Source organism: Dendropsophus ebraccatus, chromosome 5 (assembly GCF_027789765.1).
Source record: "Dendropsophus ebraccatus isolate aDenEbr1 chromosome 5, aDenEbr1.pat, whole genome shotgun sequence".
In the NCBI taxonomy this organism is placed as follows: Eukaryota; Metazoa; Chordata; class Amphibia; order Anura; family Hylidae; genus Dendropsophus; species Dendropsophus ebraccatus.
The window spans coordinates 5,038,288-5,056,072 of record NC_091458.1 but is presented as its reverse complement, the minus strand read 5'-3'; positions in this window follow the sequence as shown (position 1 = coordinate 5,056,072).

Below are 17,785 nucleotides of genomic sequence, written 5' to 3'. Positions count from 1 at the left end.
ATCGCAACTGAGGATGCCTGCGCCTACATGTCCTCCTCTAGTATGAGTGCACAGTACAACTTCTCCTGCCCTCTATGCTGGGTGTAATCCTCAGTATATGTATATATATATATATATATATATATATATATATATATATACACACACACATACACAGTGCACAGTACAACTTCTCCTGTCCTCTATGCTGGGTGTAATCCTCAGTATATATATATATATATATATATATATATATACACACACACACAGTGCACAGTACCACTTCTCCTGCCCTGTATGCTGGGTGTAATCTTCAGTATATATATATACAGTGCACAGTACCACTTCTCCTGCCCTGTATGCTCGGTGTAATCTTCAGTATATATATATATATATATACAGTGCACAGTACCACTTCTCCTGTCCTGTATGCTGGGTGTAATCTTCAGTATATATATACAGTGCACAGTACCACTTCTCCTGCCCTGTATGCTGGGTGTAATCTTCAGTATATATATATACAGTGCACAGTACCACTTCTCCTGCCCTGTATGCTGGGTGTAATCTTCAGTATATATATATATATATACAGTGCACAGTACCACTTCTCCTGCCCTGTATGCTGGGTGTAATCTTCAGTATATATATATACAGTGCACAGTACCACTTCTCCTGTCCTGTATGCTGGGTGTAATCTTCAGTATATATATATATACAGTGCACAGTACCACTTCTCCTGTCCTGTATGCTGGGTGTAATCCTCAGTATATATATATATATATATATATATATATATATACACACAGTGCACAGTACAACTTCTCCTGCCCTCTATGCTGGGTGTAATCTTCAGTATATATATATATATATATATATATATATATATATACACACACAGTGCACAGTACAACTTCTCCTGCCCTCTATGCTGGGTGTAATCTTCAGTATATATATATATATATATATATATATATATATATATATATACACACACAGTGCACAGTACAACTTCTCCTGCCCTCTATGCTGGGTGTAATCCTCAGTATATATATACAGTGCACAGTACAACTTCTCCTGTCCTGTATACTGGGTGTAATCCTCAGTATATATATATATATATATATATATATATATATATATATACAGTGCACAGTACCACTTCTCCTGTCCTGTATGCTGGGTGTAATCCTCAGTATATATATATATATATATATACAGTGCACAGTACCACTTCTCCTGTCCTGTATGCTGGGTGTAATCCTCAGTATATATATATATATATACAGTGCACAGTACCACTTCTCCTGTCCTGTATGCTGGGTGTAATCCTCAGTATATATATATACAGTGCACAGTACCACTTCTCCTGTCCTGTATGCTGGGTGTAATCCTCAGTATATATATATACAGTGCACAGTACCACTTCTCCTGTCCTGTATGCTGGGTGTAATCCTCAGTATATATACAGTGCACAGTACCACTTCTCCTGTCCTGTATGCTGGGTGTAATCCTCAGTATATATATATACAGTGCACAGTACCACTTCTCCTGTCCTGTATGCTGGGTGTAATCCTCAGTATATATATATTCAGGGCACAGTACCACTTCTCCTGTCCTGTATGCTGGGTGTAATCCTCAGTATATATACAGTGCACAGTACCACTTCTCCTGTCCTGTATGCTGGGTGTAATCCTCAGTATATATATATATATATATATATATATATATATATATATATATATATACAGTGCACAGTAGCTCTTCTCCTGTCCTGTATGCTGGGTGTAATCCTCAGTATATATATATATATATATATATATATATATATATATATATATATATATACAGTGCACAGTAGCACTTCTCCTGTCCTGTATGCTGGGTGTAATCCTCAGTATATATATATACAGGGCACAGTACCACTTCTCCTGTCCTGTATGCTGGGTGTAATCCTCAGTATATATATATATATATACAGTGCACAGTACCACTTCTCCTGTCCTGTATGCTGGGTGTAATCCTCAGTATATATATATATATATATATACAGTGCACAGTAGCACTTCTCCTGTCCTGTATGCTGGGTGTAATCCTCAGTATATATATATATATACAGTGCACAGTACCACCTCTCCTGTCCTGTATGCTGGGTGTAATCCTCAGTATATATATATACAGTGCACAGTACCACTTCTCCTGTCCTGTATGCTGGGTGTAATCCTCAGTATATATATATACAGGGCACAGTACCACTTCTCCTGTCCTGTATGCTGGGTGTAATCCTCAGTATATATATATATATATATACAGTGCACAGTACCACTTCTCCTGTCCTGTATGCTGGGTGTAATCCTCAGTATATATATATATACAGTGCACAGTACCACTTCTCCTGTCCTGTATGCTGGGTGTAATCCTCAGTATATATACAGTGCACAGTACCACTTCTCCTGTCCTCTATGCTGGGTGTAATCCTCAGTATATATATATATATATATATACAGTGCACAGTACTGCTTCTCCTGTCCTGTATGCTGGGTGTAATCCTCAGTATATATATATACAGTGCACAGTACCACTTCTCCTGTCCTGTATGCTGGGTGTAATCCTCAGTATATATACAGTGCACAGTACCACTTCTCCTGTCCTGTATGCTGGGTGTAATCCTCAGTATATATATACAGTGCACAGTACCACTTCTCCTGTCCTGTATGCTGGGTGTAATCCTCAGTATATATACAGTGCACAGTACCACTTCTCCTGTCCTGTATGCTGGGTGTAATCCTCAGTATATATATATATATACAGTGCACAGTACCACTTCTCCTGTCCTGTATGCTGGGTGTAATCCTCAGTATATATACAGTGCACAGTACCACTTCTCCTGTCCTCTATGCTGGGTGTAATCCTCAGTATATATATATATATATACAGTGCACAGTACTGCTTCTCCTGTCCTGTATGCTGGGTGTAATCCTCAGTATATATATATACAGTGCACAGTACCACTTCTCCTGTCCTGTATGCTGGGTGTAATCCTCAGTATATATACAGTGCACAGTACCACTTCTCCTGTCCTGTATGCTGGGTGTAATCCTCAGTATATATATATATACAGTGCACAGTACCACTTCTCCTGTCCTGTATGCTGGGTGTAATCCTCAGTATATATACAGTGCACAGTACCACTTCTCCTGTCCTCTATGCTGGGTGTAATCCTCAGTATATATATATATAGTGCACAGTACCACTTCTCCTGTCCTGTATGCTGGGTGTAATCCTCAGTATATATATATATACAGTGCACAGTACCACTTCTCCTGTCCTGTATGCTGGGTGTAATCCTCAGTATATATACAGTGCACAGTAGCACTTCTCCTGTCCTGTATGCTGGGTGTAATCCTCAGTATATATATATATATATATATATATATATATATATATATATATATATATATACAGTGCACAGTACCATTTCTCCTGTCCTGTATGCTGGGTGTAATCCTCAGTATATATATATATACAGTGCACAGTACCACTTCTCCTGTCCTGTATGCTGGGTGTAATCCTCAGTATATATATATACAGTGCACAGTACAACTTCTCCTGTCCTGTATGCTGGGTGTAATCCTCAGTATATATATATATACAGTGCACAGTACCACTTCTCCTGTCCTGTATGCTGGGTGTAATCCTCAGTATATATACAGTGCACAGTAGCACTTCTCCTGTCCTGTATGCTGGGTGTAATCCTCAGTATATATATATATATATATATATATATATATATATATATATATATATATACAGTGCACAGTACCACTTCTCCTGTCCTGTATGCTGGGTGTAATCCTCAGTATATATATATACAGTGCACAGTACCACTTCTCCTGTCCTGTATGCTGGGTGTAATCCTCAGTATATATATATACAGTGCACAGTACCACTTCTCCTGTCCTGTATGCTGGGTGTAATCCTCAGTATATATATATACAGTGCACAGTACCACTTCTCCTGTCCTGTATGCTGGGTGTAATCCTCAGTATATATATATACAGTGCACAGTACCACTTCTCCTGTCCTGTATGCTGGGTGTAATCCTCAGTATATATATATACAGTGCACAGTACCACTTCTCCTGTCCTGTATGCTGGGTGTAATCCTCAGTATATATATATACAGTGCACAGTAGCACTTCTCCTGTATGCTGGGTGTAATCCTCAGTATATATATAATATATATACAGTGCACAGTAGCACTTCTCCTGTGCCGGGCCTGTGCTGCCATCTTGTGGTGGTCTCATCCCCTTCCACGTCCTGCAGTGATGTGATGGGACGTTCTTCCTCACTGCTCTGCCATGACGTGGTGCTGGTCACAGCGGGATCTCTGCCCATTGGTAATAATGTTTCTCTTCTTCTCTTTGGTATGTCCTGGTCACGGGCAGACTAGACTGACCCGGCTGGCACTGTGCTAGGGGGTTGCAGGGCTATATATATATGTATATATATATATATATATATATATATATATATATGAGGGGGGGATACTGATACACAGCATTACAAGATGCTTTCTGAGCAGGAAGGAAAGAAACAGCAGCAGAACAGCTATGAAGGGGATCCGCTGCTGCTGATTTACCTCTCAGGCAGAGTGTGGATCCTCTGGTGGATGGGCCATGCATGCACAGAGCCCGGGGTTGCCCTTTTTGTCTCCTCCTCTGGGCCCCACCCCCACTTCCTGGGTTCTGTTTTGGTGTCTCATTTACTAAAGACAGACGGGGCCTAACAACAGGAAGTGGACAGAAGGTTGCAGGGAAGGGAGACACCTAGTGGCCAGGACTTTTTCCTGGGGTAAGGGGCCACTTTTTGGTAAATGCAGTGATTAACTAAACCGCTGTGGGTCTTGCCCAGGTACCCTCTGTTTTCTGCTTTATCCCTCTCCAGGTTCTGGTATTGGCAGTGGCCGACCCGGCGGAGCACATTATTATAGTGCTTGATAATCCCTATATTGTAATCCGTATTCTTCTTCTTCTTCTTCCGTTTCTTCTTCCAGCCATTTTTCTGCGCGTAATACAGCCCGAACCGCTTTGCGCACAGACTCCGTTCAAACTGCGTTTCGAAGCCCTCGGCGGTGTGTGGTGTGCTATCTATTTTTCGTTTCGATCGGATTTGTCGTTTTTAAGAAATTTACGTTTAAAGACCCCAAATTTCCCATAGAAAATAATGGCCCATTGCAAATAATGGCCACACTCTTAACCTCTTAAGGACATATGACGTACCCCTTTGTCATATGTCCTCACTTGCACTTCAAAGCGGGGCCGCGCGGCGGCCCCGCTTTGAAGTGCCGCGATCCCGGGTGCCGCGTGTAGCCCGGGACCGCCGCTATTAGCGGGCACGGTCTGATCGCCGTGCCCGCTAATTAGCTAATCGGAGGCAGCTGTCAAAGTTGACAGCTGCCTCCGATTACCGGAGGCAACGTTTCCCTGGTGTCTAGTGGGGGAGATCGCTCCTCCGGGACCTTGTGCCGGAGGAGCGATCTCTGTTACTGATGCCGGCCGGGGACGCGAACAAGATGGCGCCGTCCTCGGCTCGGCACTCGTTCGTTTTCGGCTGCAGCAGCCGAAAGCAAACGAGTGCCGATCTCATGGATCTCTGCAGCATATCTATGCTGCAGAGATCTCAATGAGAGATCACAGTGTATATACTAGAAGTCCCCCAGGGGGAATAACCCTGACCCCAGGGGGGGGAATAACCCTAACCCCAGGGGGGGAATAACCCTAACCCCAGGGGGGGGAATAACCCTAACCCCAGGGGGGGAATAACCCTAACCCCAGGGGGGGGAATAACCCTAACCCCAGGGGGGGGAATAACCCTAACCCCAGGGGGGGAATAACCCTAACCCCAGGGGGGGAATAACCCTAACCCCAGGGGGGCTTCTAGTATATGTGTAAAAAAAAAAAAAAAGTGTTGTTAATAGTAAAAAGCCCCCTCCCCTAATAAAAGTCTGAATCACCCCCCTTTTCCCAGGTTTTAAATAAAAGTAAACAAATAAATAAATAAATAAACATGTTTGCTATCGCCGCGTGCGTAATCGCCCGAACTATTAATTAATCACATTCCTGATCTCGTACGGTAAACGGCGTCAGCGCAAAAAAATCCCAAAGTGCAAAATTGCGCATTTTTGGTCGCATCAAATCCAGAAAAAATGTAATATAAAGCGATCAAAAAGTCGTATATGCGTAATCAAGGTACCGATAGAAAGATCACATCATGGCGCAAAAACTGACACCTGACACAGACCCATAGACCAAAGGATAAAAGCGCTATAAGCCGGGGAATGGAGCGATTTTAAGGCACGTATATTGGTTAACAACGGTTTGAATTTTTTACAGGCCATCAGATACAATATAAGTTATACATGTTATATATCGTTTTAATCGTAACGACTTGAGGAACATATATAACAAGTCAGTTTTACCACAGGGCGAATGGCGTAAAAACACATTTCCCCCAAATAAAAGAAATGCGTTTTTTTTTTTTCAATTTCACCACACTTTGAATTTTTTTCTGGTTTCGCAGTGTACTTTATGGAAAAATTCAGCCTGTAATTGCAAAGTACAATTAGTGACGCAAAAAATAAGGGGTCATGTGGGTCTCTAGGTGGAAAAATGCAAGTGCTATGACCTTTTAAACACAAGGAGGAAAAACCGAAAAAGTAAAAACGAAAATGGGCCATGTCCTTAAAGGGTTAAAGAGAACCAATCATGGGCGAAATTAAAAAAATTTTTTTTGCTAATTAGCTGTACATTTAAATTTTATTAATATTTGCAAATACACTTAATTATTTTTATAACTGTATTTTTGAGATATACACACTTTACTTTCCTGTCTCGCGCCGGCTCTTTTCAAAAGAGCCGGCGCGAGACAGGAAGCTCCCGTCATGCAGAGCGGCAGCAATGCTGGGGGCGCCGCCATATTGATGACGTCACTTTGCGTTCCACCGCTGGAACGCAAGTGACTAAATTAAGATGGCGGCGCCCGGCAGCGGACAAGAGGATTGGGTAAAGAATAAGATACAGACTGTAAATGCAGTCTGTATCTTTATGAAGTCTATTCCTGAAGATACAGACTGCCTTTGCAGTCTGTATCTAATACTTTACCTCATCCTCTTGTTCGGTACAGCAAGGCCGGCCGCCGCCATCTTGAATACGTCACTTGCGTTCCAGCAGTGGAACGCAAAGTGACGTCATCAAGATGGCGGCACCGGCCTTGCTGTACCGAACAAGAGGATGAGGTAAAGTATAAGATACAGACTGCAAAGGCAGTCTGTATCTTCAGGAATAGACTTCATAAAGATACAGACTGCATTTACAGTCTGTATCTTATTCTTTACCTACTCCTTTGTTCCGGTGCAGTAATGCCGGCCGCCGCCATCTTGATGACGTCACATGCGTTCCAGCGGTGTGTTCCAGAGTGACGTCATCAAGATGGCGGCGGCCGGCATTACTACACCGAAGAAGAGGATTAGGTAAAGAATAAGATACAGACTGCAAAGGCAGTCTGTATCTTCAGGAATAGACTTAGGGAGAGAGGACCTTTAATAATAGGGACAGTGATTTTTAGGTGATAGGTTCTCTTTAACGCTGACAGCCAATCACAGCACATATGCAAATAGCTGAAATATAGCAGCCAATAGGAACTCTAAGGTCTTGTCAGGCAATGTATCACAACATCCACAGTCACATGTCCACTATTGGCCAATAGAAGATGTAGAAGATGGAAGGTCCTTAACGATTTTGTCTCACTGACATGAGTAAGATTGTCATGGTAACCGAGCAATGATCTTTACCATTATAAGTAGCAGAGGTCAGTCAGTGATGTAGCAGAGCTGAGGCAGGCGTGTGGCAGGGACGGGATCCAAGCTGCTCTTAAAGGGACGGTACCCTTAAAGGGACCCAAGCCGCTCTAAATAGGTCCCTTTAAGAGCGAACTAAGTACCTGTAAGAGCGACCCGGGTCCCTTTAAGAGCGATCTGGGTCCCTTGAGGGGGTAAAAGGGTCCCTTTAAGAGCGAAATATGTCCCTTTAAGAGTGACCTGGGTCCCTTGAGGGGGTAAATGGGTCCCTTTAAGAGCGAAATATGTCCCTTTAAGAGTGACCTGGGTCCCTTTAAGAGCGAAATGGGTCCCTTTAAGAGTGATCTGGGTCCCTTTAAAGGAAATATTTCGCTCTTAAAGAGACCCATTTCACTCGAACTGGGTCCCTTTAAGAGTGAAATATGTCCCTTTAAGAGCAACCTGGGTCCCTTTAAGAGCGACCTGGGTCCCTATAACAGCGAAATATGTCCCTTTAAGAGCGACCTTGGTCCCTTTAAGGGCAAAATGGGTCCCTTTAAGAGCGAAATATGTTCCTTTAAGAGCGAACTGGGTCCCTTTAAGAGCAACCTGGGTCCCTTTAAGAGAGAAATATGTCCCTTTAAGAGCAAAAATCGGTCCCTTTAAGAGCGACCTTGGTCCCTTTAAGACCGAAATATGTCCCTTTAAGAGAAAAATGGGTCCCTTTAAGAGCAACCTGGGTCCCTTTAAGAGCAAAATATGTCCCTTTAAGAGCGACCTGGGTCCCTTTAAGAGCGAACTGAGTCCCTTTAAGAGCAAAATGGTTCCCTTTAAGAGCTAAATATGTCCCTTTAAGAGCGAAATATGTCCCTTTAAGAGCAAAATCGGTCCCTTTAAGAGCGACTTTGGTCCCTTTAAGAGCGAAATATGTCCCTTTAAGGGCAAAATGGGTCCCTTAAAGAGCAACCTGGGTCCCTTTAAGAGCGACCTGTGTCCCTTTAAGAGCGACCTGGGTCCCTTTAAGAGCGAAATATGTCCCTTTAAGAGCAAAATGGGTCCCTTTAAGAGCAACCTGGGTCCCTGTAAGAGCAAAATATGTCCCTTTAAGAGTGACCTGGGTCCCTTTAAGAGGAAAATGGGTCCCTTTAAGAGCGAAATATGTCCCTTTAAGAGCAAAATCGGTCCCTTTAAGAGCGACCTGGGTCCCTTTAAGAGCAAAATGGGTCCCTTTAAGAGCGAAATACGTCCCTTTAAGAGCAACCTGGGTACCTTTAAGAACAAAATGGATCCCTTTAAGAGCAACCTGGGTCCCTTTAAGAGCGAAATATGTCCCTTTTAGAGCGAAATATGTCCCTTTAAGAGCAAAATCGGTCCCTTTAAGAGCGACCTTGGTCCCTTTAAGAGCGAAATATGTCCCTTTAAGAGCTAAATGTGTCCCTTTAAGAGCAAAATGGGTCCCTTTAAGAGCGACCTTGGTCCCTTTAAGAGCAAAATATGTCCCTTTAAGAGCGACCTGGGTCCCTTTAAGAGCGAAATATGTCCCTTTAAGGGCAAAATCGGTCCCTTTAAGAGCGACCTTGGTCCCTTTAAGAGCGAAATATGTCCCTTTAAGAGCTAAATGTGTACCTTTAAGAGCAAAATGGGTCCCTTTAAGAGCGAAATATGTCCCTTTAAGAGATAAATCGGTCCCTTTAAGAGCGACCTTGGTCCCTTTAAGAGCGAAATATGTCCCTTTAAGAGCGAAATATGTCCCTTTAAGAGATAAATCGGTCCCTTTAAGAGCGACCTTGGTCCCTTTAAGAGCAAAATATGTCCCTTTAAGGGCAAAATGGGTCCCTTTAAGAGCAACCTGGGTCCCTTTAAGAGCGACCTGGGTCCCTTTAAGAGCGAAATATGTCCCTTTAAGAGCAACCTGGGTCCCTTTAAGAGCAAAATAGGTCCCTTTAAGAGCGAAATAGGTCCCTTTAAGAGCTAAATGGGTCCCTTTAAGAGCGACCTGGGTCCCTTTAAGAGCGACCTGGGTCCCTTTAAGAGCGACTTGGGTCCCTTTATGAGCGAAATGATTCCCTTTAAAGGGCGACCTGGGTCCCTTTAAGAGCGACCTGGGTCCCTTTAAGGGACCCAGGTCGCTCTTAAAGGGATCCAAGTCGCTCCTAAAGGGATCCATGTAGCTCTTAAAGGGATCCATGTAGCTCTTAAAGGGACGGGACCCAAGTCACTCTTAAAGGGTCCCAAGTCACTCTTAAAGGTATGGGACCCAAGTCACTCTTATAGGGACGGGACCCATGTCGCTCTTAAAGGAATGGGATCCAAGTTTCTCTTAAAGGGAAGTCACTGGTAAAGGGGCGCTCTTTTCAAGCACTATGTATTTTCCTGGAAATGCAAATCTAGTATTGTAATCCGTATTCTTCTTCTTCTTCCAGCCATTTTTCTGCGATTAATACAGCCCGAACCGCTTTGCGCACAGACTCCGTTCAAACTGCGTTTCGAAGCCCTCGGCGGTGTGTGGTGTGCTATCTATTTTCAGTTTCAATCAGATTTGTCGTTTTTAGGAAATTTACGTTTAAAGACCCCGAATTTCCCATAGAAAATAATGGCCCATTGGAAATAATGGCCACATTGTAAACGGTAACAGCCAATCACAGCACATATGCAAATAGCTGAAATATAGCAGCCAATACAAACGCTAAGGTCCTGTTAGGCAATGTCTCATAACATCCACACAGTCACATGTCCACGATTGGCCAATAGAAGATGTAGAAGATGGAAGGTCCTTAATGATTTTGTCTCACTGACATGAGTAAGATTGTCATGGTAACCGAGCAATGATCTTTACCATTAGAAGTACCCAAGTCGCTCTTAAAGGGATGGGACCCAGGTCGCTCTTAAAGGGGCCCAGGTGGCGCTTTAAAGGGGCCCAGGTCGCTCGTAAAGGGGCCCAGCTTGCTCTTAAAGGGATGGGACCCAGGGTTAAAGTTTCTCTTAAAAGGAAGTCACTGGTAAAGGGGCGCTCTTTTCAAGCACTATGTATTTCCCTGGAAATGCAAATCTAGTTATTACTTATAATGCCCCCCTTTATTCCGGAGCGCTATACAAGTGATGGGGGGGGGGGGGGGGGGGGGGGGGGGGCGACTAATAGGAACACTACATAATCAAAGCACATGTGGAGAGAGGAGCCTGCCGGCCAGGGATTACATAGGGAGAGAGGATCCTGCCCGCCAGGGCTTACATAGGGAGAGAGGAGCCTACCCGCCAGGTAATACATAGGGAGAGAGGAGCCTGCCCGCCAGGGCTTACATAGGGAGAGAGGAGCCTGCCTGCCAGGTAATACATAGGGAGGGAGAAGCCTGCCCGCCAGGCCTTACATAGGGAGAGAGGAGCCTGCCTGCCAGGTAATACATAGGGAGAGAGGAGCCTGCCCGCCAGGTATTACATAGGGGGGGGGAGGAGCCTGCCCGCCAGGTATTACATAGAGAAGAGCCTGCCCACCAGGTATTACATAGGGAGAGAGGAGCCTGCCCGCCAGGTATTACATAGAGAAGAGCCTGCCCACCAGGTATTACATAGGGAGAGAGGAGCCTGCCCGCCAGGTATTACATAGGGAGAGAGGAGCCTGCCCGCCAGGTATTACATAGGGGGGGGGAGGAGCCTGCCCGCCAGGTATTACATAGGGAGAGAGGAGCCTGCCCACCAGGTATTACATAGGGAGAGAGGAGCCTGCCGGCCAGGTATTACATAGGGAGAGAGGACCCTGCCCGCCAGGGATTACATAGGGAGAGAGGAGCCTGCCCGCCAGGGCTTACATAGGGAGAGAGGAGCCTGCCCTCCAGGTATTACATAGGGAGAGAGGAGCCTGCCCGCCAGGTATTACATAGGGAGAGAGGAGCCTGCCCGCCAGGTATTACATAGGGAGAGAGGAGCCTGCCCGCCAGGTATTACATAGTAAGAGAGGAGCCTGCCCGCCAGGTATTACATAGGGAGAGAGGAGCCTGCCCACCAGGGCTTACATAGGGAGAGAGGACCCTGCCCGCCAGGTATTACATAGGGAGAGAGGAGCCTGCCGGCCAGATCTTACATAGGGAGAGAGGAGCCTGCCCGCCAGGTATTACATAGGGAGAGAGGAGCCTGCCCGCCAGGTATTACATAGGGAGAGAGGATCCTGCCCGCCAGGTATTACATAGGGAGAGAGGAGCCTGCCTGCCAGGTATTACATAGGGAGAGAGGATCCTGCCCGCCAGGTATTACATAGGGAGAGAGGAGCCTGCCTGCCAGGTATTACATAGGGAGAGAGGAGCCTGCCCACCAGGGCTTACATAGGGAGAGAGGACCCTGCCCGCCAGGTATTACATAGGGAGAGAAGAGCCTGCCCGCCAGGTATTACATAGGGAGAGAGGAGCCTGCCCGCCAGGTATTACATAGGGAGAGAGGGCTTACATAGGGAGAGAGGAGCCTGCCCGCCAGGGCTTACTTAGGGAGAGAGGAGCCTGCCCGCCAGGGCTTACATAGGGAGAGAGGACCCTGCCCGCTAGGTATTACATAGGGAGAGAGGAGCCTGCCCGCCAGGTATTACATAGGGAGAGAGGAGCCTGCCCGCCAGGTATTACATAGGGAGAGAGGACCCTGCCCGCCAGGTATTACATAGGGAGAGAGGACCCTGCCCGCTAGGTATTACATAGGGAGAGAGGAGCCTGCCCACCAGGTATTACATAGGGAGAGAGGAGCCTGCCCGCCAGGTATTACATAGGGAGAGAAGAGCCTGCCCGCCAGGTATTACATAGGGAGAGAGGAGCCTGCCCACCAGGTATTACATAGGGAGAGAAGAGCCTGCCCGCCAGGTCTTACATAGGGAGAGAAGAGCCTGCCCACCAGGTATTACATAGGGAGAGAGGAGCCTGCCCGCCAGGTATTACATAGGGAGAGAGGAGCCTGCCCGCCAGGTATTACATAGGGAGAGAGGAGCCTGCCCGCCAGGGCTTACATAGGGAGAGAGGAGCCTGCCCGCCAGGTATTACATAGGGAGAGGGGAGCCTGCCCGCCAGGTATTACATAGGGAGAGAGGAGCCTGCCCGCCAGGTATTACATAGGGAGAGAGGAGCCTGCCCGCCAGGGCTTACATAGGGAGAGAGGACTCTGCCCGCCAGGTATTACATAGGGGGAGAGGAGCCTGCCCGCCAGGTATTACATAGGGAGAGAGGAGACTGCCCACCAGGTATTACATAGGGAGAGAGGACTCTGCCCGCCAGGTATTACATAGGGGGAGAGGAGCCTGCCCGCCAGGGATTACATAGGGAGAGAGGAGCCTGCCCGCCAGGTATTACATAGGGAGAGAGGAGCCTGCCCGCCAGGTATTACATAGGGAGAGAAGAGCCTGCTGGCCAGGGCTTACATAGGGATAGAGGAGCCTGCCCGCCAGGCCTTACATAGGGAGAGAGGAGCCTGCCCGCCAGGCCTTACATAGGGAGAGAGGAGCCTGCCCACCAGGTATTACATAGGGAGAGAGGAGCCTGCCCGCCAGGTATTACATAGGGAGAGAGGAGCCTGCCCGCCAGGTATTACATAGGGAGAGAAGAGCCTGCCCGCCAGGTATTACATAGGGAGAGAGGACCCTGCCCGCCAGGGCTTACATAGGGATAGAGGACCCTGCCCGCCAGGGCTTACATAGGGAGAGAGGACCCTGCCCGCTAGGTATTACATAGGGAGAGAGGAGCCTGCCCGCCAGGTATTACATAGGGAGAGAGGAGCCTGCCCGCCAGGTATTACATAGGGATAGAGGACCCTGCCCGCCAGGGCTTACATAGGGAGAGAGGAGCCTGCCCGCCAGGTATTACATAGGGAGAGAGGAGCCTGCCCACCAGGTATTACATAGGGTGACAGGACCCTGCCCGCCAGGTATTACATAGGGAGAGAGGACCCTGCCCACCAGGGCTTACATAGGGAGAGAGGAGCCTGCCCGCCAGGGCTTACATAGGGAGAGAGGAGCCTGCCCGCCAGGTATTACATAGGGAGAGAGGACCCTGCCCGCCAGGTATTACATAGGGAGAGAGAAGCCTGCCCTCCAGGTATTACATAGGGAGAGAGGAGCCTGCCCGCCAGGTATTACATAGGGAGAGAGGAGCCTGCCCGCCAGGTATTACATAGGAAGAGAGGAACCTGCCCGCTAGGGATTACATAGGAAGAGAGGAGCCTGCCCACCAGGGCTTACATAGGGAGAGAGGACCCTGCCCGCCAGGTATTACATAGGGAGAGAGGAGCCTGCCCGCCAGGTATTACATAGGGAGAGAGGACCCTGCCCGCCAGGTATTACATAGGGAGAGAGGAGCCTGCCCGCCAGGTTTTACATAGGGGGAGAGGAGCCTGCCCACCAGGTATTACATAGGGAGAGAGGACCCTGCCCGCCAGGGATTACATAGGGAGAGAGGACCCTGCCCGCCAGGTATTACATAGGGAGAGAGGACCCTGCCCGCCAGGTATTACATAGGGAGAGAGGAGCCTGCCCGCCAGGTATTACATAGGAAGAGAGGAGCCTGCCCGCCAGGTATTACATAGGGAGAGAGGAGCCTGCCCGCCAGGGATTACATAGGGAGAGAGGAGCCTGCCCGCCAGGGATTACATAGGGAGAGAGGAGCCTGCCCGCCAGGGATTACATAGGGAGAGAGGACCCTGCCCGCCAGGGATTACATAGGGAGAGAGGAGCCTGCCCGCCAGGTATTACATAGGGAGAGAGGAGCCTGCCCACCAGGTATTACATAGGGAGAGAGGACCCTGCCCGCCAGGCCGTACATAGGGAGAGAGGACTCTGCCCGCCAGGTATTACATAGGGAGAGAGGAGCCTGCCCGCCAGGTATTACATAGGGAGAGAGGAGCCTGCCCGCCAGGTATTACATAGGGAGAGAGGAGCCTGCCCGCCAGGTATTACATAGGGAGAGAGGACCCTGCCCGCCAGGTATTACATAGGGAGAGAGGAGCCTGCCCGCCAGGTATGACATAGGGAGAGAGGAGCCTGCCCGCCAGGTATTACAAAGGGAGAGAGGAGCCTGCCCGCCAGGTATTACATAGGGAGAGAGGAGCCTGCCCGCCAGGTATTACATAGGGAGAGGAGCCTGCCCGCCAGGTATTACAAAGGGAGAGAGGAGCCTGCCCGCTAGGTATTACATAGGGAGAGAGGAGCCTGCCCGCCAGGGATTACATAGGGAGAGAGGAGCCTGCACGCCAGGTATTACATAGGGAGAGAGGAGCCTGCCCGCTAGGTATTACATAGGGAGAGAGGAGCCTGCCCGCTAGGTATTACATAGGGAGAGAGGAGCCTGCCCGCCAGGTATTACATAGCGACAGAGGAGGCTGTTAGATGGAGGCCAGAGAGGATGGCTTGTACGTTCAGAGCAGGGGGAAGAGAAGCCAGATGTGTACGGATGCCTAGCAGGGAGGATACCTAAATAGGGGAAAGGGGATCTAACTAAACGGGGGATGTCTACATGAAGGGAGGGGGGCTACCACCAAGGGAGATGACTACATGTGGAAGGGGGGGGGGGATGCACAGAGAGGCCTAACTACTATATGCCAACAAAATGACCTAACTACTTTATGGGGGAACAAGGGGTACCTAATACCCATGTGAATGTTGGCACTGAGAGCACCCATACTATAATAGGGCAAAGAGAGGCCTTATTACTATATGGTGGCACAGAAGGGCCTAACTACTATATGGGGGTACATTAAAGGCCTAACCACTATATGGAGGCACAGAGGAGCCTGACATTTATATCAGGGCACAGATGGTGGCCTTTTCACTATTAGAGGGCATAGAGGGGGCTAGAGTAATGTTTAGGAGTCCAAATTGGGCTTAAATGCTACATGGATACCAAAGTGGGAACTGTTACAGCATGGAGCAGGTGGGGACTTTGTATACAGGTAAACATAGTTGCTGGAGCAAAGAGCTTAACATTTTTGTCTGGCAATTTCTGTGGAGGCAAGACGCATGTGGAAAAAGTCTTCATGATGGCCGGGCCAGATGGAGAAGACAAGAAAAGTCAGCAACTCTGATCAAAGACTCCCCCTGTAACTGGATGTAAATGCACTGTATTCACTTCCATGGTGTGCAGATCTTGTATACCATGGGTATCTACAGCTATATGGATCAGTGTATAGGGGTACCAGTCTTTATATACTGGATAATATTTAGTAAAGGAATGGTGGTGTTGGTTACTATGTGGTGGTAATGGTGGCGGTAATAAAACAGGTTTCTTAAGTGCTGGTATTATTAGTAATATTAGTCTTGGTTTACTGGATTACTTTGTGCTACTCCACCTAGACCTGTCCTCCTCCTCCAAGTGCATCACTCTGTGCTCTCCCTTCCAGACCTATCCTCTCCTTATCCATTACTCTGTCCTCCTCCTTCTAGACCTGTTCTCTCCTCCTCCATTACTCTGTCCTTCTCCCTTCCAGACCTGTCCTCTCCTTATCCATTACTCTGTGCTCTCCCTTCCAGACCTGTCCTCTGCTTCTCCATTACTCTGTCCTTCTCCCTTCCAGACCTGTCCTCTCCTTATCCATTACTCTGTGCTCTCCCTTCCAGACCTGTCCTCTCCATTCTCCATTACTCTGTGCTCTCCCTTCCAGACCTATCCTCTCCTTATCCATTACTCTGTCCTCCTCCTTCTAGACCTGTCCTCTCCTCCTCCATTACTCTGTGCTCTCCCTTCCAGACCTATCCTCTCTTTATCCATTACTCTGTCCTCCTCCTTCTAGACCTGTCCTCTCCTCCTCCATTACTCTGTGCTTTCTCTTCCAGGCCTATCCTCTCCTTTTCCATTACTCTGTCCTCTTCCTTCTAGAAATTTCCTCTCCTTCTCCATTACTCTATGCTCTCCCTTCCAGACCTATCCTCTCCTTCTCCATTACTCTGTCTTCTCCCTTCCAGACCTGTCCTCTCCTTCTCAATTACTTTGTCCTCTCCCTTCCAAGCCTATCCTCTCCTTCTCCATTACTTTGTCCTCTCCCTTCCAGACCTGTCCTCTCCTTCTCCATTACTCTGTCCTCTCCCTTCCAAGCCTATCCTCTCCTTCTCCATTACTTTGTCCTCTCCCTTCCAGACCTGTCCTCTCCTTCTCCATTACTCTGTCCTCTCCCTTCCAGGCCTATCCTCTTCTTCTCCATTACTCTGTGTTCTCCCTTCTAGACCTGTCATCTCCTTCTTAATTACTCTGTGCTCTCCTTTTCAGACCTGCCCTCTCCTTCTCCATTACTCTGTGCTTCTCCTTCTCCATTACTCTGTCCTCCTCCTTCTAGACACATCCCCTCCTTCCCCATTACGCTGTCCTCCTCCTTCTAGACCTGTCCTCTTCTTCCCCATTACTCTGTGCTTCTCCTTCTAGACCTTTCCTCTCCTTATACATTACTCTATGCTCCTCCTTCTAGACCTGTCCTCTTCTTCCCCATTACTCTGTGTGTGCTGGGGCCTCCCGCTGAGGGTAGTAGTAGGTGGTAGTACTGGGTAGGACCCGGGTAGCCAGTTGCCAGATGTTAGGTCACGGTATTGGCACGAGGGGAGTTGGCTAACCCACGGGAACCTGACCATGCGGGGCCCGGGCAATTCCTCGTTGTCCCTAGTCAAGGCACCAATAACTAGACCAATGCCAGGGTTCCGAAACAACGGTAGTTTTGTGTTTATTGTAACGGTGGTAACCAATAGCAACAGTCTCTCTGGATGCAACCAGGATTAAGGCAGACTTGAATATAACTGTGAAATGGGTGATGATGCAATAGGCTGTGATGATAGCGTTACTTTGAGCAAGGAGAAACTGAATGATGAGAATATTAGTGTCGGAGATATGATACTGTACGGAATAAGCTGACTGAAATACTTGCTGTTGATGAGGACAAATGATGAGGAGAGTAATGACTGAGAACGGCACCCAGATCTTTGCTGAAGATGAGAATCTTGGAGAATCTTGAGGATGAGGAAGGTCTCGACTGG